The sequence below is a fragment of the Bidens hawaiensis genome, unplaced genomic scaffold, assembly GCF_021521415.1.
Source record: "Bidens hawaiensis isolate Kalapana, Puna unplaced genomic scaffold, B.hawaiensis_p1.1 tig00076533_1, whole genome shotgun sequence".
NCBI classification, from domain to species: domain Eukaryota; kingdom Viridiplantae; phylum Streptophyta; class Magnoliopsida; order Asterales; family Asteraceae; genus Bidens; species Bidens hawaiensis.
In genome coordinates, this window is record NW_027503201.1 from 31224 (window position 1) to 43824 (window position 12601).

The following is a 12601-nucleotide window of genomic DNA, read 5'->3' on the forward strand; positions in this document are numbered from 1 at the left end:
CTCGTTTCCTATTCATTTAGTACACGTTTTTAATAATTTATTCCCACAATACTCTTAAGTTGTTCTTTCAACTTAAAGCGTTCATACCACTATTTCAGTCTTTCCAAAAATATTTAACATGTTTATTAGTATGACAAACTGAAAAAAAAAATTTCTTACTTTTCAGACACTCATCACGACTTGACTCAAATTTTCGGGACGAAAATTCTTTAACATGGGAATGATGTGACATTCGTCAATTCCAGGTTAACTCCGTTAACTCAACTCCGTCAATTCAAACTTAAAGATCACTGAATCTATAACGCACACCTCATTACATTTAAACTAGGGTTTAAATGACGCTTGACACTTACTACATGTGTAGTCTTTCGGGAATTGCACCGAAACGCAAACGAGTTGACGCAAACCATTGGTGAATAAATGAAAAACGTAAAAACAATAATTATGTGATAATTATGTGTTAGACATATGTGATACTTGATTATATTATATGTGATGCTAGACAAGAAACAAGAACTAGTTAAAATAAGCTAGAAAAGTACAAACTAGAAGTTGAGGGACTAAAGTGTAACATGTTATTATTATTAATAATAATAAACCCTAACCTCTTCTCCCTCTCTCTCTTCCCAAAACCGACGGCAGCTACCCCCCCCCCCTCTCCTCACGATCGGCTCACACACACACACATATCTCTTGGTTTTTGATCTTGTTTTTCACAATTGAAGCATCCTACATCCGTTTCTAGCTATCTTCTACCTTCCTCTTGCTTATTTTTGTGCTTTTGAAGGTATAATTATAAACCCTAGAATCTGGAAATTATATATATGATGTTCATATGACTTGTTTTGATTAAATGATGGTTAATTATGTATTGATTGTGGATTTGATAACTAGAATTGATATTATTACATGTTAATTGATTGTGTCTTTGATTTTGAGATCAAATAAAACCCTAATCATGTATGTAGTGTGTAATTGATGTGCATGGATAGTGGTTATGGTGTCTAGAATGTCATATGAACGGATTATGATCTATAGATGGTTAATATGTTGAGTTTGGTTGCAAACAGTTTCTGGACAGATTGTGTTGCTGATGTTCAATTGACTGTAACGGGGTGTAAATGTGAAAATTGGTTGAGATTATTGATACTACAGTGTACTAGGTTGAGTCTAGTTTCTAAAGAATATAAATTTGCAATTTTTGGACGTGTAAAAGTTAACTTTTATGATTTTACAAAAACGTTGTGCAAAGATGAGTTGTGAGACCTGCTGTTAGGTTGTTTTGTAAATATTATATCTCATGAACTACAAGACCAAATGGGTTGGTTCCACTTCTGGAAGTTAACTTGTTGAGTTAAGAACCTAACCCAATTAGTCTTGCATTTGTTGGATTTTTCGTTTAACGGGAATTACAAATAACATTCTGTTACGCATGAATTTGACTTTTGTGAGTTTGCTGTAGTAAATTAATCATTGTGAGAAGTATATGTGGAATAAAAATACAACAAAATATGTTCTGGAAACCTAACACATGTATGCTTTTGTGATGATTTTTGGTAAATTAATTGAGATGCAATGATCGGTGGAATAGTACAATCTTTCAAGTAGAATTCTGTCTCGGTAAAGTTAACTGCCTAACTTTGTGAAAATGCATGAAAAGTGCTAGTTGCTAGTTAATTGTTATAATTTGACCAAATTGCCCCTGCGGGGAATAGTTGCTAAATATGTACACTATAAATACTTGACACGTAGATAGTCAGTCACAACATGTAACGTATCACAAATGTACTTGTTAAAGTCACACACGATTCACAAACGAAACACGAAACGTAATATTTGCATAGGTATTACGTGCCGGGTCTAGAGACTCGTTAATAGCTTGAATACTTAGAAAATCTCTTTGTTGTTTTAGAACGCTAGAGAGATTTTTCTGTGACGCGCATCACTTGGTGATTTATTTTTGGGAATTCTTCGCAAACAGTGAGTTTCACTTTCCCCTTTTAAACTCTTTAAACGCTTTTCACTTGGGGGAAATAACATACTCCGAAAACGCTTTTAGATTTTGTTAGTAAATTATATATCACTTGTAAAGGCTAAGTGGTAAACGAAACAATTGAAATCCTACACATCGAACCGTTTAATATTGGATAATAGCGAGTCACTGTTGAGTAGTACTACTGGGTTTGACAAACCCCACCCAACGCTAAACTCGACTGGAGGTCGAGTGGGTGTAATTTTGGCTAACACATTACCATGGTCTGGATGACCTGGTGGCAAGGCACTTGATAAACAGTCAGCTTCGGTGTTGAACACTTAGTAATACTTGTTGTATAGGCTAGCTACCTATCGATATATAATTGATTTAACACTATCTGGTAACGCAAAACGCTAAACGCAAAACGCAAAACGCAAACGTAACGCTTTATTGATATAAACTTGTGAACTCACCAACCCCGTGTTGGCACTTTTAGTATGTTATTCTCAGATAGCCGAGGCGGGCGCGCGGTATAGGATCATGCATTGCTTGAAACGCTTTTGTTATGCAAATATTTTAAAACTGTTATCATTGGATTTAAGTCGTCCTAAGTGACGCAACATTTATTTTATGGTTTTTACGCTTCCACATTTAATTACTCGTAAACGTTTTCATGGTTTGAAAACTTTGTTTTTATGGTTTGATTATAACTAATGAATCCGATCATGTTAGTTCACACCCTCTGACGATAAAACTCCGTTAGTGGATTTTGAGGGTGTGACAATTAGTTTTAGTGTTCAACGACCCACTGACGGCTTTGGTTTGGTTAAGTCCATATTATATATTCACTCAAGTACATAACATATATACCATAAGCATACACACACACACATATATATATATCTACTTCTATATTACTAACATATATATTTCCTACCTTATCATCAATTATGCAAATAAAACACTTAAGTAATTTTTTAAAATTGTTTATTAATTATTAATTTAATATTTAAATGTAATTATAGTAAAACCTCTTTTTATTTGCTGAATTATTATTTAAGTCTTTCCAAAATTTTACAATACTCGTTTTAATTTGTAATATTTTACCGGTTTTGTCGGTTTAGCGTTTAACGGTGAATTGTTTAATGTTTTTATTGAAAATTAATCTTTTTAAGTAAAAATATAGTTTTTATAGCTGAAGTAAATCTGCTTTGTAATTTAGTTTGTAAAAATATATTTGTTGTCGGTATAGTTTAAATTTAGCAAAATGGTCATTTTTAACGTTTTCGCGTCGTCTTTCACACGTGAATCGTTTATTGTCAAGTTTTATCATCTTGACCACTTTACACACATAATATGGTGTAATGTATATGAGATTTTAATTTTTAGGGGCTGTTTTATTTCAGCTCCTAAAATATTTGTCGGTTAGCTTTAAAAGCCGATTTTTCGACTAGTTAAGCAATCGACACTCATTTTAAAGCAAATAAAGCATGTATATCATATAACACATCAATCTAATTATTATAAACATGCAAAAACATAAAATTTCCAGAATTAATATTATGTCATAAAAATCATTTTTTATTAGCTAAAAACATGCATTTATTTCATATCATAATTTTATTATGTCACACATCATTAACCATACTTATGATATTAATTTCAATGATTTGTAACATTTAATTAAATTAATAAAATCAGATTATATTCCATTCCTTTTGTAGCCTATTAATTATTTTTATTACATGAGTTAAAGTATTACTTTTCCAAGATTTATCATAGCTTTTTATGACAACTTTTTGTATACTTTTTCTTTCTTGTCTTTCAACTTATCAATATTATTTTATTAATCCATGTCAACTATTTTCAATATAATATTAACAAGTTTACTAGTAACAATTCAAATTTAAACATAACAATCTTAAGTAGATTACATGCATGTATAGTTTATGTGTTTCTATTAACAAGAACATATATCCAAGTTAATATTATTACCAATCTTGTATTTTATCATATCATTCTCATTTTTGTCAAGAAACATATATGTATTATCAAACTTTAAACATGCATATCAACATTCAAGCACAAATCATCAAAATACACATATGTATGTAACATTAACCATTTGAAATCATACATATTCATACTCTCTCTCTAACTCACGTCTCTCTCTCTCTATATATATATATATATATACATCTCTTTGTATTCTCATCTTTTAATCTTATTTTTAATCTTTTAGATCTTAAAATCACTAAACCATGCTTTACCAATATGAATATGGAAGTGATATGCATGTGTTTATGTATGTATATGTGGATTCGGGTTCCACATACACACACACATAACCCACGGGTCATACATGCATACATATACACTTTATATTCTTCCGTTTTCACATGAGTTTAAGGGTTTGGTTACTTGTGTGAACCCTTTTAAGATGCAAGAACAAGTATTTTGCATCAAAAACTTAAAGAATGAAACTAGGGTTTTGGATTTACCTTCGGGTTTTAGAGAGAGGTACAAGAAAATAAGATGGATGGTCTCATGGTGTATGCTTAAGCTTGAATTTTCCTATACTTGCTTCTAACTCATCTCTATTGATTTGATATTAGGGTTTTGAGTATGTTAAGGAGGATAATATGAAAATAGGTGAAAGAGAAGGTGTGGGGGTGGGGATCGGCCATAGGAAGGAGGAAGGAAGGGAGAGAGTGGGTGGTGGTTTGTGTTGGAAGGTGTAGTGGTAGGGATTTTAAATTAGAAGTGTGTTGGGACAAGTGTGAAGTCTAGGGTTATGTGTTATGCATGCACATGTTTAGAGTGGTAATTAAGCAAGCCAAGAGTTGGGGTAGAGTGAGGGTTGAACGGCTAGGGGGGGGGGTGTAGTGTAAATATTTTATTTTTTGTTTAATTAATTAACAACATGTATTTTATTTACCCCTTTGATCATATTTTCTAAAATACAACTAGTTAGGAATAGTTTTATGTAAAACCAATTACATATCTATAAAGATGTAAATTTTTGGAGTTGGTTGGTTTCGGGTCCTTACGATCAGCGGTATTGGCTTCTACTCGCTTATTTTCTAAATTTCGCGAATCGAACATTCTAAAATTATACTTATGACCTAATATTAATATATTTACTGAATTTATATTATTTTAGGTCATTCCCGACGTTTAGGAATTTATTTGGACTTTTAACCTTACCCGGGTCGCTGTCAGTGTCAGTTTTTGAGCAGTATTCGATACGCGCCAAAACTTAACTTTTTTAATACAATAAAATATAATACTCATATTCTAAGAGTCTTTATACTAAAATATTATTATTTTATTTTCCATAATACGAGATTACACGATAAACACGGATTCCATTAGCACAGTATTAGTCTTAAAAAGTTCGGTTGTCACAGGTAGTGTGTGTAGACTTGTCCTTCACAGAAAAGAAAGAATCGTGAAATTCAAAATAAACATAATTATCACAATAAAATTTTTTAACAGAAAGGAGGTTTTGTTTAATTTCAGGAACATGTAGGATATTGGTAAGATTAAAGGTACGGTTTGGGGAATTAAATGTGGATGAGCCAATATGTAAAATTGATAGACCCTTACCATTGCCAACAAGGAGGTTGTCACCGCCATGATATGCATCAGAATGCTTGAAACTAGAGAGATCTGGGGCAACATGATGATTAGAGCCCGTGTCCGGGAGCCAAGAAGAAGCATATGACCTGGTATCTGCAAAATTAGCCGATGGCTGCTGTCTTGGGCGAACAGTAGCTGGATCCCGATTAGGACAGTGAGTGGGGAGATGCCCTATGCAACACCTATGACAGGATCCATAAACTACGTTCTGATTTGATGCCCAACTGAATTGACTGCGATTTCCACCACTAGGGCCACCCGAGCGACACGACTGTTAACCAGCCGATTGTTGAAGCGATTGTTGCCGGATCGGTTAGTGTAGAAGGCTTGGGGCTGAGATGACAACTAAATTTGCACACCAAGTTGGGCCACCAATTGTTGAACCGCCTGAACAACCGCATCTGATGGCGGTGTAGGGCCGCCTTCGGTAGGTTTAGCCGAAGATGGAGCCATGGCTGAGAATGCTTGAGTTGGTGGAACAATTGGGTCAGAACGTTTAAGCATATAGTCGTGATCAGCAATCACGGCATGAAGTTCGTTGTAAGCAAATTGACGAGTAAGGGCCGTGGTCTTAACGCCATGGTATTCGTCATGTAGGCCAGAAATAACCATCATAACAAGGTCTTTTTCTTTCAAGGGTTCGCCAATATTAGCTAGGGCAGAGGCATATTCTTGTGCACGTTGGAGGTATGCTGTAGGGGTTTCATCAGCCTTCATCTCAATCATTAAAAGTTGTGTTTTTAAGGTATATTCTCTGGAGGAAGTGTGAGGTGCAAAGGCCCGCTCTAGGGCAAGCCAAAGGTCACGGGCAGTAAGAGTGCCTCTGGCATGATGTAAAGCGCCCTCAGAGATAGTGGAGAAAAGGAGCATCCGAACGTGTGCATCGTTGGAAAGCCAGATTGGGTACTGTGGATTGGGTTGGGATTCGGGTGGTGGTGCAGGTGCATTATCTTTGGGAGGGTCTGCAGGAACAGGAACAGTTATGGTGGTTGGAAGGTAGGGTATGGTTTCGTCAATATAACCAAAAAGATTATTGGTGACTAAGAACGAGTGAATAACCAATAACCAGGAACTGTAGTTTTCCGGAGTTGAGGGTAAATCCAAACTTGTGGGAGTTGTGGATTGCCTTTTCTTTTTTTATCAAAAGCAGTGAGGGTGGCCATAGGTAATTTGTTTTAGAGAGAAAGAAAGAGGAAGATTGGAGGGGTGGTACAGCGGAGGAAGACAGCAGCAAGGCTGCTAATATGTGATCAGGAAAAATAATAGAGGTAGGCCGGCAGGTTTGTTCTGCAGAAATTAGGGTTAGAATAACTGGCTGTGATACCAAGTTAATTAGAGGGAATGATAATTGTTATTGTAAATAATAATAAGGAGATTACAAGAAATATATAGACTTGAATAATACAAACTAGACCCTATACAATTAGACATTATTTAAATATAAAATAATATCTTATTTAACGATAACTAAGAGAGAGAGAGAGAGAGAGAGAGAGAGAGAGATTGTCTTTATCATTAGATGATGATGAAAGACAAGTATGACTTTTAACCAGGTGGTAGCAATTTAGCATGATGATAACAATTTGAACATATTGTTTCCATATCCCAATATAAGTATGAATTATGATCATAACGGTTTATTGTATATTATTATGAAATTTTTTGTGTTACCAAGTACCATAAGACATTTTTATGTCCATGTATGCGTAGGTAACAGTTATAAACAACCTGAATTCATTAAAAAATAACTCAACCAAATATAATAATATAAATTAGTTACAGCCCTACTCCAGTTTCACCATAATTTTTGTTTAATATAACAATTCACATTACAAAATTTCACAAAAATCAAGTCCAAACATGAAACCAAACTAATTTTTGGGATATTCTTGCCAACAATCTTAGCAGGCGTTATTCGAATAAGGTTTCCGGGCTTACCAGGAACCGCCCCTTTGATCATGACAACTCTAAAATCACTGTCGATTTTGACAATCTTAAGTTTTCAGATCTTTGTTTTTGTACCCCCTATTTGACCAGGCATTTTCTTCCCCTTGTACACACGCCCAGGCGTTGTTCCTGCTCCAATTGAACCGAGTGCTCTATGACTCTTTGACCCGTGGTCATTAGACCTCTTTTGAAGTTGTGTCTCTTAATTACCACCTGGTAAATAACATAAGCCAGATAAAAAAACAAGAACAAAACTGTACAGGTGCGTTAAAGCCTTTTGGCCCTGGTAAATTTTGTACGGGTCAAAACAAGTTGGGTTGACCCAAAACAGTTTTTGTCTGACCTGTTATAAGTAATTGTATGGATTAAAAACACGACTTTTACCCTGTTTGACGCCTTGTTAAGCAATTTTTATATGACGCGCTTGATAAGATGAATATTGCCAAAATCAACTAATTTATAAATACACAAAATATTACCAAAATTGACCCATTGTTAGTAAACTGAACACACTTTGAGTGGCTTTTACACTATTTCACCTGTTTGAAAAGATATCGATCGCTTTATTAGTAAACTGAACAATATCCAAATCGACCCATTTATAGGTAAACTAAACATCACCCAAATCGCTCCATTTATAAGTGAACAAAAAAAACCCAAATCAACCCGTTGATAAGTAAAGAAAAATAAACCATAATTGACCCGTTTTCAAAGTTATTATCTAAATAGACCCATGTATAAGTGAACAAAACATTATCCAAGCCGACCCATTTGAGAACATATGTTTTGGATTCATCAAGTTAATCCAGTATAGTAATATGTATTATATGCAATTGAATAATAATAATAACCAACCTTGAAAGCCTTTGCCTATAGTGGTAGCCGAAACATCAACCAAATCCCCTTCCTTAAACAAATCTTCCAACAGCAGCTGCTGGTTGGGCTCGAAGCCATCAACGGACTGCAAGCGAAACTCCTGCAAATGCTCAAGGGGATGACCCCGGACTTTTCCAAATAGCCCATCTCGGGTTTGGTGAGTTTCTTATCCCGGACCCTGCGGTAGCCGACTTGAACCGCATTGTAGCCGTCGGTGTCATCGGTTTTGACCTGGGTGACAACGTTGCCTTTTCTGAACCCCATGACAGTCACCGGAACCACCTTGCCGGTGGACTCGAAGTAGGTCATCATGCCGAGTTTGGTGCCCATTAATCCCACGCCGGCTTACATGCTGGAGCGGATGATGCTTCGTCGCCGGGTTAGGGCTCTGGGAGGGGATGTGTAAAGGGGGTTGAAGAAGGAGCATCGGAGGCTGGTGTTGGGTGGTTTGTGGCGGCGGAGATGGAGGGTGGTGGTGACGGCCGTGGAAGATGGGTTTTGGATTTGGGGAGTGGTAATGGAAGAAATCCGGCAGCTGACGACGGACATGGTTTCGGTTTCTGTTTCTGTTTCTGGTGGACAACTAGATAGATAAAATTGGGTTTTCTTATCCGCTGCTATATATACACATGCAGTTTTGGAAGCAATCAATGGTTCGAGGGACTGATGATTAATTAAAGATAAAACGAACCAAAGGTTCAATAACAATGTTCTTTTATCAATAAACTTAATCAAAAACTGAAAAATAAATAAACCCTAGCACCCTAAGTATACTGAAAGAAAATGAGATAAACATGGAACGAGATAAACGTAAAATAATAAAAGATAAACCAATAATAAAAAAGATTCTCGATGCTCCTGCATTATACTCCCCGTCTTCGAAAAAACTTGTCCTCGAGTTTTTCTTTTAAAACAAAGCCACCTGGATCAAAAGGAATGTCAACTCGATTCATAATCGTTACCACCATGATCCACCCAAAGAGCTCAACTTCATAGTACGCCACGTCCCGCTCTAAAGTTGTACCATCGAAGTCTATTGGGTTGTTGAGTCTCTCTACCTCCTTTTCCCCATCTTCGAAAAAGACTCGTCCTCGAGTCTGGAGAACGTTGAAAAGATCATTGACAACCCAAAATAAATATTGAATCCATGTCCAATAGCGGTGTCGCACGAACGACTTGTTGGTATAGGTCGAATAGCCTTAGAAAGCAGGAATTGACTGTGATGATGATGACTGTTTATTTTCAGATCCATCGGTGGTGATTTTAGCTGGGATTCGCCACCCGTGTTTGATAACTACGGTGATGAAGAAGAATATAAAGTGGCTATGGATCGTGATATAGTCGTAGATGGTAGTGATAGAGTTCCTACTTTTGTTGATCAGGATTCTTGCCAATCTGATTTGTTAATCAATATAGTGGCAGACTTGATTTTTAAAGATGGTATGAATTTTAAAGATGGTGGTTCAGTGGACGGAGGAGATGAACAGCTTGTCGAGTCACCTTCAATTCAGCCGTGGATCATGGGAGATTTGCAAGTTGAAACGCAAAATAGGGGATTAGGATATAAATGGAATTAAATTTCAAATGATTGGATGATGGAGGTTGCTAAAATTGTGGATATATCTACTGGAAATACATTCACGCATTCATCGTTTCTAAATGTAGATAAATGTGGAGGTAAATCAAAATAGTTATATAATTCATTAAATTATTATGGAGCCCAAAGTGAAAACAATTTGCATGGGTTTGAGAAGTGAGGGTTCTTTGCAACCCAACACCAAATTGAATTTGGTAATAAATGAAATGGAGACGGTGGATTACAACAAATAATGCCACATGTTATAGCCTACGTTGAGTTAGATATCGGTGGTTCTAGAAGCAAAACTCAACATATTAACCTGGGTGTTTTTTCCACTTAATATTTATGTGCCGACTGTTAAAGTAAACACGAAACAATCCAATGTTTCCTTCGACCCAGGTGGTAAAAGTTCATAGATGAGCAAGATGTCCCAAGAAGTTGAACTATTTAGGTGGGTTGTGGAAAAGAATTGGATTGATGTTCCATTTGATCCGGGTGGCTCTGGTCTGAAGGCAATGTAACGATTCCGGCAAATCCAGGTATACCCTAGCAGGTATATACTATTTACGTGTTATTTAATATTGATTATATGAGTTATAGTACGTTTATACGAGTATATATGATTCATAGTACGAATCATACTCGATTATATAGTGAATCGTAGTGGAATTACAATTAACCAAGAACGATTATTGAAACCCGAACGGATCGGGAATTACATTATAGACGAAGTATATAATGTTTAGTGATGTTTACGAAGTATTAATGCTTCGGGATAAGTGAATTATAGCACAGAAAAAGGATTTCGATTTATTAGTACGTCGGTACGATAAACGAAACCTTTAACATCAAACCAAGCAAGAGACGATCGATCAAACCGAAAAAGATGCACAAATACCGACAATACGATGTTTTAAGTCATTTAACGTCATGGTTTAAGTTTTTAAGTTTTTAAAATCAGTTTTATGTAAATTTTATTTTAACCCGAAAAACAACCATTTTAGGCTCGTTTTAAGCCGAATTACGAGTTTAAACGAGAAACGAAACTGAACCAGATTATCCACAACATTATCCGGATTGCGTAATCCGAATATGTGGCTTAGAATGGATTTGTGGGTCCCACCCCACCCCATATGGTGGACCGATCGGCCCACCCTATCCATTATTATCAATTCATTTTTCTTTTTTACAACATCAAAACTCTCTCAAATCTTTCCATACATTCAAGTGTTCATCAAATCCATCCCTTTTAACCAAGAACACAAGGTATAAACATGTTATAATGCATAATCATTGGTGTTGATTTCTTAATTTTGAGTTGTTTTGCAAGAACAAGAGGTTCCAAGTGAAATATGGGTGAAAACCCGAGATGGAACCGATCCTTGTTAGATCAAGTGATGTATACAAGTTATACACGGGATCTTGATCCAAGAAACGAGCTAAAAGTGTCAATAACGAATTTTTTACGGTTAGAATCTTTAAAAATGAATTTCCAAATGAAAGACGGGTGAAAACCCGAGATGAAACCGACTCTTACACGATCAAGAGATGTATACAAGTTATACAAGGGATCTTGGTCCAAGAAATGAGTAAAAAGAGTCGAGAACGGATTTTTACGGTTAAAACCTTTGTTTTTATATCAAAACCGACACTATGAAAGAAATGGTTTGATTGTTGGTGTAACTTGCTTGGTATAGTGTTATTGTGCTTGTAAGTGTTGTATCTAGTGGCTAGCAAAAGGCTAGAAACCAAGATCTTTGCGATCTAACGCTAGAAAACACAAGATAGTTCGGTTTTCGTGTGATTTAGTGATTTTGGACAGATTGTAGTGTGCTTAGAGTCGGTCACGAAATTTCACAGAGATGATCTACACATGAAAATATGAGATCTGTGAATTTTTGGTAATTTTTGGATAAAAGATGAATATTTGGTGAATTTAATGCTCGGTTTTGGCCAAAAATGGTGAAAAATAGCTAAACTTGATGAAAAATTCTGTAAAATTTAGGATAAGCTTTTTATAACATATAAATGTCACACACAAATTTGAGCTCAGTTGGAGAAGTCTAAGGGGACTTTTCGGTAAAACGAGTTCTAGGGCTTTCTAGCTCGGTTTTTGTGAAAATGGCTTGAAAAATGAGTTTTGGGTTCTGGAAAAATTCCAGGGAGTTATGAGGATGGCAGGGATCATCCCGGAAAAATTTGGGATTTTTCTAAAGTCTTTTAGTATTTTTGACATATTTAGTGTTTTAATGATGATTAAAAATAGATAAATAAATGTAAATATAAAAAAATAAATCTGGAAAATTTTATAAAATTTCTTACTGTCAAAATAAGTTTTGTGCAAAATTTCAAGACCCGAGACTAAACGGGTAATTATTTGTGCTAAAAAGAACATAAAAACAAATTTTTTAAGCTTAAAACGTGTAAACCGGCAAAACTCGCATAAGCGAGCTGACTGGTATATAAAAACCTAAAAATGGACCATTTTCATAATACTAAGTAAATTAAATAAAAGTAAATCATCGGAAAATAATTCGGATGATTTGGGTAATTTTACCCGATTTTACTGTTTCCGGCACCTA

General features: G+C 35.5%; 1 pseudogene; it reads right to left on the reverse strand.

Moving 5' to 3' along the window:
- Nucleotides 1–5962: 5962 nt before the first annotated feature.
- Nucleotides 5963–8989, reverse strand: LOC143606686 (uncharacterized; annotated as a pseudogene).
- Nucleotides 8990–12601: the final 3612 nt, after the last annotated feature.